The sequence below is a fragment of the Cyrtonyx montezumae genome, unplaced genomic scaffold, assembly GCF_038088225.1.
Source record: "Cyrtonyx montezumae isolate F1298 unplaced genomic scaffold, pur_monq_1.0 scaffold_10, whole genome shotgun sequence".
In the NCBI taxonomy this organism is placed as follows: Eukaryota; Metazoa; Chordata; class Aves; order Galliformes; family Odontophoridae; genus Cyrtonyx; species Cyrtonyx montezumae.
Window position 1 is genome coordinate 7,843,785 of NW_027071826.1, and position 8,248 is coordinate 7,852,032.

Below are 8,248 nucleotides of genomic sequence, written 5' to 3' on the forward strand. Positions count from 1 at the left end.
ATTCTTGCAGTTTAGTACCTAGGGCCAAAATTTTTCTGAGCCAAAATTCCCATTTGGATCTTAATACTTATCAGTTGTCAGTGGGACCAGTTATTTGTCCCACATGTATTACTGCATCCTTACTGACACTGCCAATCTATTGCCTGTTAGGTTTAGTGAGAGCCTCAAAAACAAGCAGCTGTAGCTCTTCCCAATTTGGCTTTTAGATTTGACTTTAAACAATAACTCAGCAAACATCTCATTGCTCAGCCCCCTTTCTCAGGTTACCTATACGAACACAACAAAATGCACAGACATTGCCTGAGCCTGCCTGAGGTCAGGGCCACCATCAGCTCTTTGTAAAGACACAAACTTTACAACAGACTACTCCAAAATACAATTTAATATTTTTTTTACAATTAGGAACAATCAGGTCGATTGGAATAGAAATCAGAGTAAGCTACAGACACTATAAATAAGGATTATATATTTTCTTAAAGGGAATAGAACTTAGGTGCTGGAGAGTAACACATTGAGGAAATTCTCCTTGTGTTTTAGGAGACTGCTGGTCAAAATATTCATAATCACACTCTACCACTTCCTGAAGGGGGGTTGTGGTGAGGAGGGGGTGGGCCTCTTCTCCCTCATAAATAACGACAGGACAAGAGGGAATGGCCACGAGTTGCGCCGGGGAAAATTTAGATTAGATTTGAGGAAACATTTTTTCTCTGAGTGATCAGGCACTGGAATGGCCTGCCTAGGGAGGTGGGTGAGGCACTGTCCCTAGCACTGTTCAAGAAGCGTTTAGATGAGGTGCTAAAGGATTTGAGTTAGTAGTTTGGTAGGGATAGTGATAGGAGGATGGTTGGACTAGATGATCTTGTAGGTCCTTTCCAACCTAATGTATCTATGAATCTGTGACTCTATAATGGCTCATCTGGATTTGTGAACCTAAATATTCATCAATCTTGAGTCCTCCTGCCTGTGCTCTGTTTTGCAAGCACCCTTACAGTAACAAGTTAAACATTCCATTTTAGAAACAGGTGGCAGAAAAATAGCAATCCAGACTACACTAGCTTTTCAGTTGTTCTACATGTCTACTAGCAGGTGCCTATACACATTTCTGAAAGAGTGATCAGGCACTGGAATGGCCTGCCTAGGGAGGTGGTTGAGGCACCATCCCTGGCGCTGTTCAAGAAGCGTTTAGATGAGGTGCTAAAGGATTTAATTTAATTTAGTAGTTGGGTAGAGATAGTGATAGGAGGATGGTTGGACTAGATGATCTTATAGGTCCTTTCCAACCTTATGAACTTATGAACTTATGAACTTATTGAAAGGCCTTGAAAGTATTTTATCCTTCTCTCCAGCTCCATTTATACCAAAGGACTTTTCCTATCTAACTGTAATTAATACTAGAATGAATGAGGAACTTTACATTCTTAGGCCACTCAAAGACAAATCAGAATGTATACACAGAGGTGGCACTCTGCCTTTTATGTTATCTTATATCTATCTTATATCAGGAGCTTCCTTGTAATTTGTACTGATCTAACAAGTAGATATTGGCCAATTCTCTCATTCTTCTCTGATGTTTTCATGATATAATGGTGACAGGAATATTCTGGAGGGTCTGTTAGGGAGCTAACACACTACAGCAGCAGTAGCTGGCTGTTTCAGCAGGTAAAGTATCAGGCTGCACACACATACTCCTTGCAGGGCTCAACTACAGCTCCACACCCTCAGCCCCTCAGTGCTCTTTCCATGATCTGCAGTACGGGTTCAAAGATAAAAAGCCTTCTTGGACAAATCTGCTTTTATTAGAACGGCTCAGGGCTGCTTCATTTCTTCTGTGCCCTTTTATTCTCTTATCATATTGTAGCACGTCAGCCTCAGCAGACAACATGTTTACAACTCGCACCAACAGGCTGCACAATACCTGTTGGTGAGTGCCAGCATTCAGCTATGACTAGTTAGCAACAGAGTTCATGTCCTAATCTTGATGAGTTGCTTCACACATCAAAACCTGTTCGATAAGGCAGCGAGGTGCAGGATTAAGGCTGAAGCTGCTAATTCAAGGTTCTGCCAGCCTGGCACAGCAGCCAGTGCCTTCACTTCAGCCAGCACGGCATGGCTCTTCTGCAGCGTGCTAATAAGAGCGCAGCTCTGCTCAGCAGTTCAAAATCCTCGAAGGTTCCACTTACACTAGAGGGCACTCTCAAGACTGTAAACTGCTAACGCTGTAGGAAAGATGTGAATATTCTACTGCCAACAGTGTACAAACGGGCAGCTTTCCAGTGCTCCTGCTCCCAGCCTTTCCAGTCCTGTGTCTTCTTCTTTCCTGCTGCACACAGTTCCTTTTTATTTCTCCTCTGTCCAGTTTACTTTAATCTGTTAAGGAAAAAGACAACCCAAAGAACTGGGTATATACTCACACCAGATGCTGAACGAAGCATCCACTAGCAATGTCTGCCTGTGCATTTTGTGTAGATTTAACACTGCAGCACACAACCACTCCTAGTGTCAGGTTGATTGAGGATCTGGATGTGCAAAAAGCCCCATGCTCACACCTACCAGAGACACACTGTTCTGGTTTCTTCCACCACAGGTGTCAAAACTGTTCATTTAATTCTAAGTCATCATCCAAAGAATTGTGTCCAAAAAGTGCTATTCCACTCCTCAGTGTGGATTTTTGTGGGAGAGGCTATAGGTACCTCTGCCCTTTTGCTAGTTCCACACAGTGCAAAGCATTCTCTCCCTCACACAGTGCAAAGCATTCTCTCCCTCACACAGCATGGGGAGCTCCAGGAAAACCCTTCTGCCTCCACACTGCAGCTACACACAGACTGCACCCAGTCTTGTTATTTTGCTGTGGAATGAATTCTTGCTGCAAGACAGCTCCCTAAAACAGTCATCTGGAATAACTCAAGGTTCATCCATTCAGCTCAAAAGGACAGGGCCAGCATGTATTGGCAAAGCAACTGCTTCTCTGTACTCACTGGGTATTACAGACGCTTCCACAGCAGCAGCTCACAGAGAATATTTTAAACACATGTGTCTTGTCAGCCCTGGACTGAGAAGATCTCTGTCTGGAAAACAGAAACCGCACAGAGCAAAGCAATGTCCAAGCAGCAGCAGGATAACACTCCACAGCCACAGTCACCAGCACGAGGGCTACCCTAACAACCTTCTGAGTGCAGCCTTCTAGGTTGAAATCTGTTTACACTTGGGAAGCCTTCAAGGCACTCATTCTATCTCCGCGCTGTCTGCTGAGCAGCCTGCATGAGGGGTGTAATATACAGCTACAACAGCAACGCTCAGTACCAGGCCTACCATCCAGGGTGCCAATTAACAGACTTATGTGCTGCTGGCATGTTTCCTCAAGATGGAAATCCGCACACTTCAATAGGGCTCAGACCTCCATCAGTACCAGCACTATTGTGTAATCATGTAGCTTAATGCAAATCAATCTCTAATAGACAAAATGTCTTATCCTATCTGTAATGCCTTAGCTAGCATCTTCTATTCTTCCATGTGACCTTGGTAAATGTATATATAGAAGTATTATAATCTATATTTTTGCTTGTACGTTCCTGCCATATAAATGCATCACCACTAAAACCAAAGCAAAGGTAAAACTGTAAGGCTGGCACTGAGTAGCTGACAGGCAATGGAGAAGCAGCCTGACACTCTTCAAAATTCACTGCCCCATAACTGCTTGTCCCAGACACTGGTGGCTCTTTCAGCTGAGTTCACCACCCAGCACTGTTTTGCAGGACTCTGCTGTTTTGCTTTAATTTCAGTTCTTCTGCCAAACGGGAGATGCTTTTTTGTCCAGCTACTCAATATAGGACCAAATCCTAACCTGAAACATGGTTTTGATTTCCTTTTTACCTTTTCTAGTAATCTTCTTGAGAAGTGATAATCTCACCGCTGTTTGAGAATGTCAAGGCACACCTTCTGTAAACTTCTCCAATACATGTCTTCAAACTGTATTTCATCTGACACAGACACGGCTACAGCTCTGTTAGTATACGTATAAACAGCATTCCACAATTCTGAAAGAATGGGTGTATGCACTTGCAAGGCAGGAATAAATGTTTCTAATAAATCTCTTAAGTTTATGTGAGAATTGTGTAATACTACTAAAGGAGGCAGTGAGAAAATTGTGCTGGCAATCTGAGGTTGATAGTCTGCACTGTTTTGTGCATATGGCTTTCCTGGCGGGAATAGCTGAAGCAGAAGAAAACTGGAGTCCAAAATGCAAAGATCAGAATTTGACCAGCACTGCTGAATTTCAGTGCTGCAGTACAGTAATTAAGAGGTAAGGCTGTAACCACAGTACTGATGCACATGTCACTGTGTGCTTCCATTAACCTCACTGGCAAATGACATTTCCACACACTTGAAGAATTATGTTCAGTTAGCCTTGCAAGTTTTGTCCAATAAAGGAGAAGATGAAGATGCATGCTGCCACCTTTGCTGGAAGGGCACATGCAGTTGGCTGTTCTGTACTTCTTAAGAAACAAATCACTAGTACTTCTGCCCGGGGTATTGTAAGGGTCTCAGCAGCCAGAAGAAACTACCTGACAACTCTGTGACTTACCGAGCACTGGAAAGGTATCTCTGAAACCTAAAGCCGTCATCTGAAGCACTGTTTGGAGTCCTGTAACGCAAACTCAGCATACTTATTCAACTTCTAAAAGGCAGCGCCTGCCAAATGAAGGGTACAGTATCTCAGCACTTCAAATACATTCAAATACATGAGTGTTTTTTTCCTGAAAAAGACCTCTCCTTGCCAAAGACATTTGTGCAGACAGTGTTATTATTTCCAACCACTGCAAAGTGCAGCTGCTGGACAAAACCTGATGCATTAAAGGAGGTTTTAAACATTATGTGTTTATGGAGCATCTGCTTTCCTTCTTTTTTTCCCCAACTCTTCTGAACAGCCTCATAGGGCTGATGAGCAGACATTTAATGCAAACACTACTGCAGAAATTAACAACACAGAAAGGTGTTTCAGAACAACTAATTCCTTGTGAGTGTAAGAGATTAAATACCAAAGTACTGAAACTGCTATTCAGGTTTTACTTCAGTACTTCACTACGATACCCACATGGATGATATTTTACTTTTGACCAACACGAAAGCGTTCAGGCTCATGCAAGAGTGAAAGCAGAAGAAATTTCTGCTAGCTGTTCCCTACCAACACTTCTTTTCCACAGACCTGTTGTTTGGGAAAGAAACAAGAAAGTTCTCACTTCCATGAGGCAGGCTGCACCATGCATCCTGTGTAGTACAGCCATGGCCAGGCAGGCTCCACATCTCAGGCACCCTCTTTTGGGCTGGCAATATGGATCTAACAAAGACATGAAACATGCACTAACAAACTCAACCAAATTTAACAGCCAACAATCCACAAGGAACTCACTTAACACAGTGCCTGCATCACAAACAGGGATCTTTTCTATCAATAACATGACCGAAGCCATATCTTCCTTCTTGCCTCAGGTTTAGCTACAAGGGTTATGTCAGCTCATCATTTTTGCCAACGTCCAGGACTCAAAATTGGCCCTCTGATGGAAATGAAACTTGTCACTGTACAGGAAGGTGGGCCACTTCCACGAGATACAAGGAAAGAGCTAGGGCTTGACCCCATATAAACTACTAGAAGTGAGTAGGAGTAGACAAGTAATATATTAATTGCAGCACTAAAAAGGCAAGATGTCAATCTTACCTTTGATCCCATTTTTGCCTCTCTGCCTACCTTCTTTCCTCGCTCTCAGCCTAAAGACTCTACTCTCCAGCTGACATACAACAGATGGACCAGCAACAAAATAAGAATGCTTTCCCAGTGGGTAATTTCAGCAGAGATACTTACTTGGTTGGTGCTGCTTTTTTCCCTTCTGCCTTGAGCAATGCTAGCGTTACGTGGAGTTCCATCAGGCTGCTTCAGATACTTTAGCTACCAATGAAAGATCATTCTGCCTGAGTTTATACATAACTGATGCAAAAGAAATGAAGAAATATTAGTTAATGAGCAGTGCAGCTCTCATACATCTCCTAGACATTGCTGTGAATTGTGTACTAACCTGTTCTCACTGGACTGGCTGCTTACCTGCTGCTCTCTTCTAAAACAAACGAGAAGAATTTCTATCAAGGCTTCTGAGAAGCCCTAACAGAACTTCTGTTTGAAGTTCTTCCACATTGTGAAGGCAATAATAATGCTGTCTGAGTCAGGGTCTACCACTCTTTTCTAGTACAGTGCTGCTGAAGGAGTTATGTGGAGATTACTGTAGTTATTCCAAGCCAACTGTTGGTGAACAAAACTTTTTTTTAATATCAATTAGGAAATCCACAAAGGAAATGTTTTGCTTCACTGTAAAGTCATTCCTCCTCCATGTGAGCTAAGTAAAGGTGTCTAACCCTGACTCCACATTCATAAAGGTGGACTGCCACTCAAGTTTGTAAACAGGAGTCTGATATAAAGTTTACAGAATACATTAAATAGGCCAAAGGAACTTTTACTCAGAGAATGAAAGAAAATACCAATTCTTTCAGAAATACTGCCAGTTAGTCTTTCACATCCACGTAACATTAAGAGAAGTTTTTGTACGAAGTGCACTTCGCTGAGAAAAAGAGAAAGAAATAGGGAGCAAGCACTGCTACTTTAAATTCATTTTAATGTGTTTTTCAGGACAAAATAACAGGTGTAGATCCAAAATTCATTTGAAATATCTGCATAGAGGGAAAGATGTGAGCATAGATTGCACATTACTACGGAAATGCTTGGTTTTCTTTCCTTTTATAAAGTGCATCATGCCAGAACTGTAAGACCATATACAGCCAAAGTAAAAATTACAAAAGCTTCAAAATCCTATACTGCATGTATTAGGTAGCACGCATCTGACTATGAAGGCCATGTTATCGAGGAGAAGTGTGAGTACGTGTGTCAAACACATCATTGTGCACGAGTGAATCGGTAATTGCTACTTTTTAAAAACTAGACTATAGTTTTTACAACAAATTATGTTGCTTTGGCAGACATTTACCCATAGTCTTCCACCACGACACCAAAGATGACGCATCAACCAATTTCACACATTATTATTGCATTTGGCTGGGGAGGAAGAAGAGCCCAAGTTCATCTCAGTGACTCTTATTAAAATCAAATTCCAAACAATGCAATCCATAAAATAATGGGAAACAGCCAAAATGAATGCAAATTTACATTTAAACGTTCTCATCAACCCTTACGTCACTCAATAGATCAAAGAGCTTTTTGATAAAAACCAGAATGTATTCACATTGAAATGACAAAGGAAGTAAAATTCAACAGGAGTAGATTTCATTTCAGAAAATCCATGCTGTGAAATGAAATGCACAGTACTACTTTATTGTAACAAAGTAAGTCACGGGATAATTGTCTGGTATCAAGTCCATTGACAACATCACTGGGTTTTCAATAAATCCTTGAAAGCAAATACAAGCAATGTGGATCTAATAGACACTTAATGGAAAAAAAAAAAGCAGAAAATGAAAGATTAGGTGAACAGGAGACAGTAATCCTGTGAAAATTAAGCTATAAATCCTCATTTTTAATATGCCAAATACATCACTCAGAGCTGATCATTTAATCCAGTTATTCAGTACATAGAGTGGCTTGCAGTCATTGCAGACTTAGTCTATAAATCAACTGAAGCTTAAATACAGTGGCCATCCCTAAAAAAAATGCACCCATGAAGATGAGACCAAGAAAAATGAATAGGTCAGGTTAATTCAGTAGGCAAATGTCACGTGGTTAGGCTATGTGAAAACAGAACTATTACTATATCTCCAAAAACCTTTATGCTTGAATTACCTCATATAAACGAGGCACATTTCACAGTGCTTGTACTAATTAGCACTTACCAAGCACCTTTCAGAAGTGCTTTGTGAACATTAAATAAGATCAGAAATCTCTTTCATTTTAAGTCTCATAAACATGAAAGGTAGAGCTTTCTCATCTATGCTAGAAGGAGGACTGGAGATTTGAGCCACAACACTGATTTGAGCCAAAACACTGTAAAACAGGTGAGGAACTTTTACTACTTGGCAGTGTACAAATTGCAAAACAGTAACAGGGAAATTAAATGACTTTCCAAAGACCAGTAGAAGAGCTCTGTTTGAATTCAGGGTTCACAGCTTTTGGCTGTGAATTCTCCAATGCAAAGAATGTTATCCTATTTGTATCCTTTTAGTTAGTATCTCAGAAAAGGGGTATTTTCACACA